At 38.3% G+C, this 16,028-nt stretch overlaps 1 protein-coding gene across 10 annotated transcripts in view; it reads left to right on the top strand.

Moving 5' to 3' along the window:
* The window catches only part of LOC138764928 (serine/threonine-protein kinase 38), a 132,087-nt gene that overhangs the window by 26,387 nt on the left and 89,672 nt on the right, over positions 1 to 16,028 (top strand). Inside the window, exon 2 of one of the 10 annotated variants that reach the window (XM_069941386.1) lies at positions 15,871 to 15,983. The exons of the other annotated variants lie outside the window; for them this stretch is intronic. The gene's annotated coding sequence lies outside the window, so the exon portion shown is untranslated. The remainder of the gene's footprint in view (positions 1 to 15,870; positions 15,984 to 16,028) is intronic. 10 annotated transcript variants of the gene reach the window in all.

The raw sequence follows: 16,028 nt of genomic DNA, 5'->3' as shown, positions 1-16,028 counted from the left end.
TGAAGATCCAGCTGCGCTGGATGGGTCACGTCTCCAGAATGGAGGACCATCGCCTTCCCAAGATCGTGTTATATGGCGAGCTCTCCACTGGCCACCGTGACAGAGGTGCACCAAAGAAAAGGTACAAGGACTGCCTAAAGAAATCTCTTGGTGCCTGCCACATTGACCACCGCCAGTGGACTGATATCGCCTCAAACCGTGCATCTTGGCACCTCACAGTTTGGCGGGCAGCAACCTCCTTTGAAGAAGACCGCAGAGCCTACCTCACTGACAAAAGGCAGAGGAGGAAAAACCCAACACCCAACCCCAACCCACCAATTTTCCCCTGCAACCGCTGCAATCATGTCTGCCTGTCCCGCATCGGACTTGTCAGCCACAAACGAGCCTGCAGCTGACGTGGACTTTTTACCCCCTCCATAAATCTTCGTCCGCGAAGCCAAGCCAAAGAAAAAACTGTTTTCACCATCTCAACTGTCAATATGTTTCAGATCCTAACTTTTAAAAAAAGTTGCTTAACCAGTCTTTCATAACGTTCCTCCTTTTGTAATCTGATCTATTTATGAAGCCCTGAATTGCGTATTTTACTGACTGCTCTCTCATCATGCCCTCGAGCTCTTAAATCTTTATTCATGTTTATAACTAAGTCCTATTCTATTCTTCCCTCCTGCTATAAAATGTCCGTCAAAGTTACATTTACAAAACCTTTTTGTTATTTTGCATAAGTGCTCTCTGCCTATGTGTCAATAGTTGTCCGATAATGGTGAAGGTGATGTCTTGAGCCATTTTACTATCAAAGGTGCATCAATAAATGCAAATGAATAAAATTAATTTTGACATGAGGGTCAAGCAGAGTTGACATTTGGGCTGTAAAAGTTGGTCTTGGATTTTCTTTTGCATGCATGTTAAATCCGTTTAATAGTGGTTCTCAATCTTTTTCTTTCCATTCACATACTTCCTTAAGTAATCCCTTACTAACCCTTGAGCAATATGCCAAAGGTGCTCTGTGGTTCGTAAAGAATTACTTAAGGTGGTATGTGAGTGGAAAGAAAAAGGATAAACCTCTGGTATAATGGCTTTGTAAGGGTTTTTTTTTAATTTAATTTTTTATTTTTCACACCATAAATCCCATTAACCATGATACATACTTTTTCCTTTTCAAATATATACAGTGCCATTTTCTCCCCCCACTCCCTCCTCCCATCCCACCCTCCCTACCTCCCCCCTCCCGTCCATTTAAAGTACAAAATCTAGGATACATTAAACCAGTCAAACAATGCTGTCATTCAATAAAAATAAACAAGAAATTCCACTGAGTCAATTCTTTTCATTTCCTTCTCCTTTCGTTAATTTAGGTAGTGAATGTCCCCGGTAGGTTTTTGCTATTGTGTTTCATGTAAGGCTCCCATATTTGTTCAAATATTTCAATATTATTTCTTAAACTATATGTTATTTTTTATAATGGAATACATTTATTCATTTCTATATACCATTGTTCTATTTTCAAATTATCTTCCGATTTCCAGGTTGACATAATACATTTTTTTGCTACGGCTAGAGCTATCTTAACAAATCTTTTTTGTGCATCCTCCAAATCAATTCCAAATTCTTTGTTTTTTATGTTCCTTAGGAGGAAGATCTCTGGATTCTTTGGTATATTGTTTTCTGTCATTTTATTTAATATTTGGTTTAGATCTTCCCAAAATTTTTCTACTTTCTCACATGTTCAGATTGCATGAATTGTTGTTCCCATTTCTTTTTTACATCGAAAACATCTATCAGATACTGTTGGGTCCCATTTATTTAACTTTTGAGGTGTAATGTATAGCCTGTGTATCCAGTTATATTGTATCATACGTAACCTCGTATTTATTGTATTTCTCATCGTTCCAGAACATAACTTCTCCCATGTTTCCTTTTTTATCTTTATATTTAAATCTTGTTCCCATTTTTGTTTAGTTTTACCATTTTTTTCCTCATTCTCCTTTTCTTGCAGTTTAATATACATATTTGTTATAAATCTTTTGATTATCATTGTATCTGTAATCACATATTCAAAGTTACTTCCCTCTGGTAAACTCAGACTACTTCCTAATTTGTCCTTCAAGTAGGATCTCAATTGGTAATATGCCAGCGCTGTATCTTGAGTTATATTGTATTTATCTTTCATTTGTTCAAAGGATAATAATCTATTTTCTGAAAAACAATTTTCTATTCTTTTGATCCCTTTTTTCTCCCATTCTCTAAAGGAAAGGTTATCTATTGTAAAAGGGAGTAACTTATTTTGCGTCAATATTAGTTTTGGTAATTGATAATTTGTTTTATTTCTTTCTACATGAACCTTCTTCCAAATATTGAGTAGATGATGTAATACTGGAGAACTTCTATGTTGTACCAATTTTTCATCCCATTTATATAATATGTGTTCAGGTATCTTTTCCCCTATTTTAACTAATTCTAATCTAGTCCAATCTGGCTTTTCCCTTGTTTGATAAAAATCTGATAGGTATCTTAATTGTGCGGCACTATAATAATTTTTAAAGTTTGGCAGTTGTAAGCCTCCTTGTTTATACCATTCTGTTAATTTATCTAGTGCTATCCTCGGTTTCCCCCCTTTCCATAAAAATTTCCTTATTATTTTCTTTAACTCCTTGAAGAATTTCTCTGTCAAGTGTATTGGCAATGCTTGAAATAGGTATAATATCCTTGGAAAAATGTTCATTTTAATACAGTTTATCCTTCCTATTAGTGTTAGTGGTAAATCTTTCCAATGCTCTAAATCGTCCTGTAATTTTTTCATTAGTGGATAATAATTGAGTTTATATAGTTGGCCGAGATTTTTATTTATTTGTATACCTAGGTATTTTATTGCTTACATTTGCCATCTGAATGGTGATTCCTTCTTAAATTTTGAGAAATCCGCATTATTCATAGGCATTGCTTCACTTTTATTTACGTTAATCTTGTAACCCGACACTTCTCCATATTCCTTCAATTTCTTATGTAATTCTTTTATTGATAGTTCTGGTTCTGTTAAGTATACTATAACATCATCCGCAAATAAACTGATTTTATATTCCTTGTCTTTTATTTTTATCCCTTTTATATTATTTTCTCTTCTTATCAATTCTGCTAGTGGTTCTATAGCTAACGTGAACAATAAAGGTGATAGTGGGCATCCCTGCCGTGTTGACCAGCTTAAGTTAAATTGCTTTGATACATATCCATTTACTGTCACTTTCGCCAATGGTCCCTTATATAATGCTTTAATCCAATTAATATACTTCTCTGGTAAACTGAATTTTTGCAATACTTTGAATAAATAATTCCATTCTACTCTGTCAAAGGCCTTCTCTGCGTCTAAAGCAACTGCTACTGTTGGCGCTTTACTCCCTTCTACTGCATGAATTAAGTTAATAAATTTACAAATATTGTCTGTTGTGCGTCTTTTTTTAATAAATCCAGTTTGGTCTAGATTTACCATTTTCGGTACATACTCTGCTAATCCGTTTGCTAATAGTTTAGCTATTATCTTATAATCTGTGTGAAGTAAAGATATTGGTCTATATGACGCTGGCGCGAGTGGATATTTCCCTTGCTTTAGTATTACTGTAATTATTGCTGTTTTACATGAATCTGGTAAGCTTTGTGTTTTATCAATCTGGCTGATTACTTCCAGGAGGGGAGGAATTAATAAATCTTTAAATGTTTTATAGAATTCTATTGGGAATCCATCCTCTCCTGGTGTTTTATTATTTGGTAATTTTTTTATTATCTCTTGTATTTCTACTATTCCAAATGGTTCTGTTAATTTATTTTGTTCCTCTATTTGTAGTTTTGGTAGTTCAATTTTAGTTAGAAATTCATCTATTTTCCCTTCTTTCCCTTCATTTTCAGTTTGGTATAATTATTCATAGAATTCTCTAAAGTTTTCCTTGATCTCCTTTGGATTATATGTGATTTGTTTGTCTTTTTTCCTTGATGCCAATACCATTTTCTTAGCTTGTTCTGTCTTAAGCTGCCATGCTAGAATTTTGTGCATTTTTTCCCCTAGTTCATAATATTTCTGTTTTGTCTTCATTATATTCTTCTCCATCTTGTATGTTTGTAGTGTTTCATATTTTATTTTTTTATCTGCCAATTCTCTTCTTTTAGTTGTATCTTCCTTCATTGCTAATTCTTTTTCTATATTTACTATTTCCCTTTCCAACTGCTCTGTTTCCTGATTATAGTCCTTCTTCATCTTGGTTACATAACTTATTATTTGCCTTCTAATGAACGCTTTCATTGCATCCCATAGTATAAACTTATCTTTCACTGACTCCGTGTTTATTTCAAAATACATTTTAATTTGTCTTTCAATTAATTCTCTAAAATCCTGCCTTTTGAGTAACATGGAGTTTAATCTCCATCTATACATTCTTGGAGGGATGTCCTCTAACTTTATTGTCAATATTAAGGGTGAATGGTCCGATAATATTCTAGCTTTATATTCTGTTTTTCTCACTCTATCTTGCATACGAGCTGATAACAAAAATAGGTCTATTCTTGAGTATGTTTTATGTCTAGCCGAGTAATATGAATATTCCTTTTCCTTTGGGTGTTGTTTCCTTCATATAATCCAAAAGTTGCATTTCTTCCATCGATTTAATTATAAATTTGGTTACTTTGTTCTTTCTGTTAATTTTTTTTCCCAGTTTTGTCCATATTTCAATCCAAATTCAGGTTGAAATCCCCTCCTATTAATATGTTCCCTTGCGTATCTGCTATCTTCAAAAAAATATCTTGCATAAACTTTTGATCTTCTTCGTTAGGTGAATATACATTGAGTAGATTCCAAAACTCCGAATATATCTGACATTTTATCATTACATATCTCCCTGCTGGATCTATTATTTCCTCTTCTATTTTAATTGGCACATTTTTACTAATTAATATAGCGACTCCTCTTGCTTTTGAATTGTACGATGCTGCTGTTACGTGTCCTACCCAATCTCGCTTTAATTTCTTGTGCTCCAATTCAGTTAAATGTGTTTCTTGCATGAATGCTATATCAATTTTTTCTTTTTTCAGTAAATTTAGCAGTTTCTTCCTTTTGATTTGGTTATGTATTCCGTTAATATTTAAAGTGATATAGTTCAACATAGCCATTTCATACTTTGTTTATCTTTCCTTTCCGTTTCCTCATCATCACCTTTCCTTCTTATCCATTTCAGCTTTCTTGTTTTGAACACTTTATAAGACAACATTTCTAAAACATCAAACATTTCCCTTATTCTCCTATCTAAAATTTCTTTAACCCCACTATCCCTTTCCCTTCCTGAGTTGGCCTTTATCCTTTGTCGGGCAACCACATCTCCCCTCTCCATTTGGATTTGCGAATTCACTCGCAAACGTCAGCTGATTTTGCAGTGACCGTAACTCCTCCCCACCCAGCCCCCCCAGAAAAGATTTCAATTTTCATATGTAACAAAGATCACTCTTTTAATTCCCTCCTTATTCCCTCTATTCCATTTCCCTCCCTTATTAATTCTTGTCTATACACTATATATTTTCCTCTAAATACGGATACATTCATGTATGCACACTATATATATATATATATATACACACATATACCCCTTTACACACATACATATAGATCGTGGTCATTTTTACTCTTATTACATGTCTTCATCTCTCTGCTTGTTTTGTAGTCGTTCTGCAAATTTCCTTGCTTCCTCTGGATCCGAGAATAGTCTGTTTTGTTGCCCTGGAATAATTATTTTAAGTACCGCTGGGTATCTTAACATAAATTTATATCCTTTTTTCCATAAGATCGTTTTCGCTGTATTGAACTCCTTCTTCTTCAGGAGTTCAAAACTTATGTCTGGATAGAAAAAATTTTTTTGACCTTTATATTCCAGTGGCTTTTTGTCCTCTCTTACTTTCTTCATTGCTTGCTCCAATATATTTTCTCTTGTTGTATATCTTAAGAATTTTACTAAAATAGATCTTGGTTTTTGCTGCGGTTGTGGTTTCGGGGCTAAAGTTGTATGTGCCCTCTCTATTTCCATTTCTTCCTGTAATTCTGGTCTTCCCAGGACCCTGGGGATCCAATCTTTTATAAATTCTCTCATATTCTTGCCTTCTTCATCTTCCTTAAGGCCCACTAACTTTATATTATTTCTTCTATTATAGTTTTCTATTATATCTATCTTCTGAGCTAACAGCTCCTGTCCCTCTTTAGCTTTTTTATTAGATTCTTCTAATTTCTCTTTTAAGTCTTTTACTTCCATATCTACAAATGTTTCTCGTTTTTCCATATTTTCCACTCTTTTTGCCAATTCTGATATGGCCACTTCCATTTTATTCATTCTTTCTTCTGCATTCTTAATTCTTTTTATCTCATCAAATTCTTGTAATTGCCATTCTTTCACTGATTCCATATATTCTTTAAAAAAAGTTACATCCATTGTCTTGCTTTTCTCTTCTTCTTCCACTTCTTTCTGTTCTTCGTCTTCTTCCTCTGGGTTGACCATCTGTTGTTTCCTTGTTTTCTTTTTACCCTCTTCTTTCTTGTTGTCGTTATTGTCTGTGTTCTGCACCTGCTGCTGTGCTGCAGGTGTCTCTCTCAGCTGTGGAGATCAACTCCGCAGCTGTTCCCCCCTCCCGTCAGTGTGTTTTTTTTCATACGCATCGCGCATGCACGACTCCTCGCGCATGCGCAGTTGCGCACTTTTACTCGGCTCTGCGAGCCATTTTTGTAGTCCCGAGCTCGGGACCTCCACTGACCTGTGGGAGCGGGCCTCTCTCTCCGCGGCGGGCCTCTTCGGACAGGTAAGGCCTTCACCTTCTTCTTCCGACGTCTTTCCTTCTTCTTTTCTTCCCGTTGTTTTTGTTTTTTCTTTCTTCGCTGCCATTTTCTTCACACTTTTACTTTCACTTTGTTTTGGTTTTTAAGTTTGTGCCTTTGCTTTTTCTCTATCTTTTTTTAAACTTTTCTGGAGAGGGCTGGAGTTCCCCTACCGGCCACTACTCCATCACGTGACTCCCCCCCTTTGTAAGGGTTGATGGAGGAGAATGCCCAGTGATTGGATTGAAGTGTGCTCCTGCCTTATTCTCGAACTTCAAGGCAAAAACACAGCTGTGAGCAACAGTACTTGAATCCTGGCATTTTGAACAAGTATGTTGTGTAAGAGAGCTTTCCAAATCTTTAATAGATGGCTTTGGAAAATCTAAAATTAAAACTGAATCTGGAAGTGCTCAACAGATTGGGCAGCATCTATGGAGAGAGAAATGTTACCATGTCTGTTAGTGGAACTGTTGAACTCCGAAATGGGCTGAAACACCCAGTCCAACATTTACTATTATTAGTCAGGGTCAATAGGCAATATTGTCCGCTGTATCTGACAGAAGAGTAACTTTGCATGAGTAAATTGAATTTCTTCGGAGCAAAGCCAGCTAGGAGTAGCAATCATGAGCTTTTGGTAATCCTGCTAGATTTGACAGCATTCAGTAACCCCTTGTATCAGTGAATCCTGCATGGTGCTGGCCTCTTGCATGCTTAATAGGGCATATGATCAGTCCTGTGTACAGATAAAGCCATCCTTGCTTGTGTGCTGATAACACCAGCCTGAAAACACCCAACCTTTGCCCTCCCTTCCCCCATTCCTTTATTTCAACTTATCTTTTAAAAAGTTTTTTTAATGCATGGAATGAGTATAATTTTGTACAATTTTCACTCTAAACATGATTCAGATGCAAGTAAAAATAAATTAATATACATTTCGATCAAGTTAAAGATAGGGGATATTTTACTGTTACATTTAGATGTTGGAATTGGAACTGATTGGAGCATGAGAAAATGGAAAGACCTTTCAAATAACAAAATGCAGTGAATATGTTGAGATCTGCTCTTAATATTGACTAGAATCGAGATGTTTTATTGCTGCCTTGGTACATGCTATACTTGTTCAATGCTCTGTACATTAGTTTTTAAAGAGTTAAGTTAATCCATGCCCAGGAGGCGATTATACAGTACAATAAAACTTCTGGACTATATTACTAATGGCACTAGAAGTTTCTGGTGCATGCGCAGATGACGTCTTCATTTTACGAAAAATTGCAGTTAGGGCCATTTGCTAAGGACTTTCACCTTGTCCTCATAACATGGCATGTAGTCTGTAAGTCTGTATCATATTTATGAGTATTTACAGCATTTGAGAAAGGGCAGGAAGAGATCTGTGCATAGTAAGCAAAGTTCCATAGGTGACATTCATTTTGTCCCCAAAGGCATCCTCTGGGCTAATCCCTATTCTTTAAGAACTGTGACTTGCTTTGCTGCTCAGATGGCTAAAGGAGTTCAGTTCCAGATCCCAGTCTCCATCCTCACTGAGGTGCAGTGTCTTGACTGCACATCTCCCTATAATGCTCTCACTATACCAAGTATTGTACATTCTCCCTTCTCTACATGATGGTCTATTTTTCCAAGAGGCCCACTGGCTGGTAAACCTGGTGGCTGATGTGGCCTGCCAGACCTTGAGATTAATAGGCGAGTCACAAAGAAATCGAATGGGAAATTCAGATGAATTCTGGATGAAGTGCAAGATGTTAACATTAAGAGTAGCTTTTAAATGAAATTCATGGGGAAGTAAAGGTTGGGAAGTGATGCTGATGGTTGAGTTAGGAAAAACTCATGAGCTAAACTCAGGGCTAAATGCCCTGTTTTTGCATTTCATACCTAAAAATGTATTCACATTAAAAAATATATAAAATAAAACGGTGCAAACACTTTTTGCATTCTTGGTGTCGTATTCCTATACAAGTTTCATTACCATACATTGTAATGCCAATCATTGTTGCAATTAATGTGGCCTCCTGGAGTTACTCCTGCTTCATATGCTCGAGGGACTTCCCCACTGCTTAGCTGCTCAATGCCTAGTAGCAGAAGAAACCTAGACTCTGGTCCTTTTCCACAAAGCTTTGGACTTGCTGCATCAATCTTCAGTACATCCCTTAGCGCATAGTCTTGCAGCCTGGAATGTGTCAGTGGCAGTATTCCCTCACTGATTCTCTGCTGGAAGACAGACCAAAGAGCATCATTTACTGATTAGGTGATTCTGCCTCTGTATTAAATATAATCAGTTCTGTCCTTTTTAGAATCTCACCAGCATCAGGCTAAGTGCAGAGCAGAGCCAGTACTCTCTCTTACCTTTGTATTTTTCACCTTTGCCAGTATTCACAGGATGTGGGTGGAAGAAGATTTTAGATTTAGGGCATAGTTGATTTGCTCTTGTATGCAGTAGCCAGGATAAAGCGATGCCTTGTTTATAGGTTGAAATCTATTTTCAGATTCTTTCTCATAATAATATGAGACCCTCCCCATCCACAAGTCCCAAATTCCACCAAAGTTCTCAGTCAGTTCCCAGCTGATTCACTGATTTTTTAAAAACTTGAAGTAATAGACAAATACTTCTCATTCACATGCATTAGCATTTCTTGTAATGTATATATCCATGTTTTCTCTTTAAACTTTCATTTGTCTTTGCTTTCATTTCAATCCTTTGCAGGCCCTACTCCCCATCTTCCATTGTCTTTAAACTTGAACTCGTTTCAAAATATTGCTCTCTCCACTTGCAGCAGATCTCATTCTCTCATTGCCACACTGACTGCAGATCTGATAATCCTTCAATTTTAATATTCTTCATTTTTATTTCTTGGCATTGCTCTGTGACTTTGACCCCCTACAAACCCTGCAATAAACCACACATCCCTGTGATCCTTGCACCTTTTACATTTTGGCCTCTTGCACATTCCTGATGTCCATAGTCTTGCAAAATGTAAGTTGAGGCATGGCTGTAAGTCTCTTTACTGTTCTTTTAGACACTTCTCAAAACTTGCTGATCAGCAGCATCTTACGAGACTTATCTCTGTGTACCAGAAAATTTATGACACAGGTCGAGTCACTGACCACATGAGAAAACATCTCGGTTTTTTAAATTGTCATCCTATAAATGAGGCAGCCATTCGCTTTGTTCCTGAACTGGCTGTTTGAACGACCTGTCGAGTTAACTTTCCATCCCTATAGCCTTCCCGTTTTCTTCATTTTCTGTAGTTTATTCCATTATTTTTTTCCAAGTATGCGGTGAATTCAAGCTGTATGTAATGTATTCCAGATCTCTGAAATCGGAACAGAAAATGCTGTGATGCATTGCTTGTAGTCCATTGAACATCTAAGCTTTCCTCAGCCAGGTTAACAGTCTTGGTGCTGCACATGCATCAGCCACATGAAAAGGCTCTTTACCTTGGAAGGTAAACATTTGCACCATGTAAGGAGTTATAATGTGTGTTTGCCAGACTGGAATGATGACCTTCAGCTGCTCCGTCCCCCAGTTTATTGTCTCTTCATAACATATTTTGGCCATGTTTATGAATGTTTCTACATGCTGAGCATATTAGTCCCAGTAATAGTGTTGCCTGTGCACTTAGATGGCATTTATTCAGGTACTTGGCCAAAATAAATGTATTTATCGGATGTACTGTGATGTAGGTGGAAGAGACTGGACCAAGAGGGGACAAAAGGGAGCCCTGGGTGTGATGAATCCAGTTCAATTGGACAAAAGCACGAGGAGATAATGGGTCGACCAGGGCAATTGGGCTTGTGGATCAGGTTGGAAGTAGAACTGGGCAGTGCCCAGTTTGGAAACAGTGAAGTTAGATGCTGTGAAAGGAGATTGCAAGATGTGATGAGGTCACTGATGGTAGGAGATTGTGGCCTGATGTTTCTTAGTGCAGTACTCTTCAAATAACATCAATAAGATATGTATTACTTAATGATCAACATATTATAACATTTAGGATTAATATTAATGCTAAGATCTCTACCTACCAATAAAGAGAGGCTAATTTCCCCTCTTCCAAAAAGACATAAATTTCAACAGATGTACTGTGGAGAGCATTCTGGATCACTGTTTGGTATGGAGTTGCCAATGCTCAAGACAGAAAAAGGCTACAGAGAATACGGAACTCAGCCAACACCATCATGGGCGTTAACCTTCACTCCATTAAGGACATCTACAAGAGGCAGTGTCTCAAGAAAGCAGTGTCTGTCTTCAAGGATCCTCACTACCCAGGCCATTCCCTCTTCTCACTGCTACTGTCAGGAAGAAGGTACAGAAGTCTGAAAATGAACACCCAATGGTCCAAAAACAGCTCCTACCCCCGTCATCAGATTTCTGAATGGACAATGAACCACAGACATTACCTCACTTTCTAACCTCTTTTGTACTAATTTCTATATATTTTAAATAGTATATTTACAGATATGTAATTTATAGCAATTTAGCCCGTTTAATTCACATTAATACTGACACAGTACAATAAATTTCGTGACACATGTTCATGGCAATAAATTCTGATTCTAACTCAGAAGAAATTAGGCATTTACTGTTGTATTTGCTTCAGTAACAATATGTGCTTGTTTTTGTACAGGATTCCTCAACTCTTTTGCTTTTGAAAAGTAATCACTAGCCATTTTCACACCGCAGGGGAATGGTGACCCTACTTTGTCCCGGTGAAATTCCTGGGAATTCAAGACCTCCCGTGCCTATCACACAGCAGTCCAAAGTCCCAGGAATTTGCCCTCCCTGGCAATTTAGGAGATCCTGGCCCCAACTGATGACACGTTACGCAAGTTCACCCCGGTCGCCCGTTTCCTCCAAACCCACCCACCCACCCCCCCCCTCCCCCCCCGTGCTTCGGCACGTCGTGACGGTGGGACAATGTGGGATGAATGGCCGACTTGGTTTCTCATAATCCCTCGCATAGCTGGAACCACTCTGGGAAATACAGGTGCATGAGGGATTATGGTTAACGAGGACGGCCATTCATCCTGTATTGTTCTGCCGAAGTGGCCCGCTGTTTTCAGGTGGAAAGTATCTTTTCATTTGAAATTTAATTGTCTACGTGACACAGTATGCAAGTGGTGTTGTTACTAGGCTTTCCTGCTTGGACATTTGGCTCTTCACACCACAATGTGACAATAACCAGGTAATTTTAGTGATGTTTGACAGTACGTGAAGGAGAAACTCCCTTACTTATAGAAATAAAACCATGGGATATTTTGCATCCATTTTGAAGGGCATCTTAACCTCTTCATTACTTCATCTAAGAAATCTACCGCGGCACTCTCTCAGTACTCTGTGTTCCTTGACTTAATCCTTGGAGACTATTGCAGTTGTTCAAACTTTGACCCATGCTGGGGAATTTGCTGTCATACTTGGAAGATTGCCCAGTTTATCAACATCAGTCAGCAGGAGGGGAAAGATGTGTACTTCTGGAAAGATTCATAAGCATCAGTACAGGGTGGAGCAAAGTTAAAGTTTGGGAAGGGATGTGGGCACTTCCAGGTTTGGTGAACTTGCATTTTCGCAGCATAATTTGTTTCTACTATCTAATGAGGCCTTTGACTCCTTTTGATCTGAGCATGTGGTTTGAGATGAGGTGATCTCAACGAGACATTAAGGTGGGGCTCTATGCTGCTCATTGAAATTTATTTAAGTGTATAGTGTACTAAAAATAAAACATGCATTCACTGAATGGGAGTGTGATTCCTGATTTTAAGCCCTGAAAGGCTGCCACATGTATGGCAATGGTTGCCAAAGCAAACAGGCAGGAAAGGAATACCAACACTGCAAAGACTATGCTCTAAAGCATTTCCAGAGCACAAATTGAGTTATATTTCCTGTGACTAAACCATATAGGGATGTAAAAAGAGACAGTCTATTGCAGAGTCCAGACAAGGATGAATGATTTTAATAGAAGAACCTGTTCTCTTTCTCCCTGTAGGAGTTGATTAATATAGTGAGGTGCTTATTTTCACTCGAATCCAAGTCTACTCATGTGTGAGCCTGGATAATGAACATCAGTGAGGGGCACCCGGGGCTCACGTGTGGAAGTCAGGGTGAAGGCATGGCTATCCTCACGGCTCCGGCACCCCAGGAACCAGCCTGGGAAACTCAGCGCTCCATCGGACATGGAAAGCCCCCGAGCCTGGCCAGCGTGGCAGGGGGATGGAATTGCGGAGGATCCGTGGGAGAGGAGTGACGGACAAACCGGGCTCTGGGAGTCTATAATATTACCAAATAAAAACAACATTGAGTTTTGTGGGAATTTAATTCCTGTAACCTGTTCTAAAAAAGTTAGGTGGGAGAAAGTGTTCGGCATGGACAAGAAAGGACAAGTTGGCCTGTTTCTACGCTGTAATTGTTATATGGTTTATACTACTATTGGGCACTCTATGATAACAGATTTTCAACTTCACACCATACACTTCTGTGAGAAGTTGCTGGATCATGACCGGGAGCAAAATCCTAGGAAGTTTTCAGTGGCATTCTCTTTGCCTTTCTTGCCAACCTTCTTTAGCTTTGGATGCCAGCATAATCTTGTTATAACAAAACAAAATTTATGAACAAGGTATGACCCAGGAAACCTATCTGGAATGATGTATGATATAATCAGCTAAGATTTTTGAGATAGGACAAATTGATTATATTTATTAAAAACACTCAGTAAACATAAGAACTTAACTATATGGACTAGCTGGCCTGTCAAGCTTGCTTCGCCGTTCATTGGCTGGTCTGTTGATAGGCTTGTCTCTACCTGTCTTTTCCCCAAATCCTTTAATTCCCCTACTATGTAAAAATCTATCCAATCTTGTCTTAAATATATTTACTGAGGTCATTGCCACTGCTTTATTGAACAGTGAATTTCAGAGATTCCCCACCCTCTGGGAAAAGCAGTTCCTCCTCATCTCTGTTCTAAATCCACTATCCTGAATCTTGAGGGTATGTCCCCTAGTTCTGGTCTCCCCCCACCAATGGAAACAACTTGCCTACCTTTATCTTATCCATGCTTTTCATGATTTCATGTTTCTATAAGATTCCCTCTCATTCTTCTAAATTCCAGCGAGTACAGTCCCAGATGTCTCAATCTCCCCAGTATGGCTAACTCCCTCATCTCTAGAATCAACCTGGAGAACCTGCTCTTCACTGCCTCCAGAAGATGAAGGATCTTCAAAGTGATGGGAAAATGTCAAAATAATTGTTTCTCATTCCACAGATGTTGCCTGACCTATGTGTTTCAGCACATTGCTTTTTATCTCTAATTTTCAGCATCTGCAGTTATTTAAAAAAAAATCATGATAGTATCTTTAAATCCTGACTGTATGTAGGATGGATGGTTTTAAAGAGAAGCTGGTTAGATCTGGCTGTTAATTTTCAATTGAATATGGTTTTTAATGAGAAATGGGTAGATGACCTGATCTAAATGTTTGAAGAAGACCTTTATGTAGAAGTAGGGATGTGATTCAGACCATGGAAAGTTTGATCACTTGTGTGCTATTAAAGCTGTACCCGACACCAGAGCCTTGAGCACAAAATCATTGTGTTTTAAGGTATATTTTGGATGTTAAACATTGACCTTGTTGGGCAGCTCATAAAGGAGCTAAAATGTCATCAGTGGCCCGCTTCAAAAAATCTTGTCCAAGGTGAAATGTAAAATTTCAGCGAAACTTGTTTGATTCCTCCTTGAAACGAGCAGAAGTGTGTAACATAAAATGGTGTTTTTCCCCCCTCCCCCTCTATCTAAGTGTTTTACAAATAGTCTTTATATAATCACAATAAAGTAGTTTTTAACCCTCTAGGACATGTTTGGAAATACCTCATTGTTGAACAGAAAAGAACAAGGAACAAATTGAAAATATTTTTGTTGTGGGCTTGGGTGAAATGGAGTGGTTTAGTGCTAATACCTGCATACAAAACTGTAACAGGGCAATAGAAACATGATGAGCTGCAGAGGAACAAAGGAAGCTGTAGTAATGCAGAAATTTGAGTTGCTAGTCTAGAAGGTCAGTGGTGGGCTGCTGAAGTATAAATTTGTGGTTCTTTTAATTTTCAAGAGAAGCAGCTGAATTCCTCCTGGCCTGGCCATTAATTAGTTCTCAACATCAAGTAAAGGTTTTCAGTCCATTAAAGTTTTGCTGATTTGAGTCTGCATGCTCTGTGCAAATTAATCATTGCACTTACTACATTAGTGTCTGTAATTCAAAAAGAAATAATTCGTCCTTGCTTGGAAAGTTTTTTGGTTCCCTTGAGACTGCAAGAACATAAGAATGGAAGTTAGTCAAGTGTTCCTTTGAACTTGTTCTGCAATTCAGTATAGTGGTACCCCATTATAACGCAATAGTTGGGGTCCAAAACATCGCATCACAATAAAAGCAGGGTCACGCTATATCGGGGTTCACGAAAAACAGCGGTTTAAAAATAAAGAATACATGTACAATACCTGTATTTGCAATCATCCTTTTATTTCTAACAAAACTCTTTTTATATCTTAAAAAAGCAATCGAGTGTTCATTGCTTGAACGCAGCATGTCAGTGGCTATGAGCAAAATCTAAAATTTTTATGTGGTCCACATTCTGGGTCTCCAGCCAAAGTAGGCTAGCCTCGAGGTACTCAATGGCTTCAGACACTTTTGGGGGAGGGGGTGGAGTCTCCTCATTATCATTCTCTTGTGCTCCAGGAACCGGTGCTATTGCAACGTTATGGATGATCTTGGAGTCTGTCAGGTGCTCGTATGTTGGGCATTCATCATCGGCAGGGTACCACTGGTGTAAAACCTCTGCTAATTTCCAACAGCCTCTCTGCCTCACGCACCTCTTCATCTGTGAAGCTGCAGAATTCTTACTCATCATCATCTTCCTTGGTGGATTGTTGGGTTGAAAAGGCTGGACCCAGACCCTTCTCCCAGCAATTTTCCACACATGAGGAGATGACTGCTGCCCAGCCCATCCCATCTAAATGGCAAATTTGCTTAATGTTCATGCTTTTCAGATAGTCTTCCAGCATTGTTGATTCGTCTACAATTCACACCTGTAATTCTGCTTGAACACAGAGATGATCCCCTGATCTAGGGGCTGGATCTTGGATGTCATATTCTTTGGGAGGTAAGAAATAGATCTTTCCATCTCACTTACTAGGCTAGCAGTTGG

Source organism: Narcine bancroftii, chromosome 5 (genome assembly GCF_036971445.1).
Source record: "Narcine bancroftii isolate sNarBan1 chromosome 5, sNarBan1.hap1, whole genome shotgun sequence".
NCBI lineage: Eukaryota > Metazoa > Chordata > Chondrichthyes > Torpediniformes > Narcinidae > Narcine > Narcine bancroftii.
The sequence above is the reverse complement of the archived record's forward strand: the minus strand, read 5'-3'. Positions and strand labels throughout refer to the sequence as shown.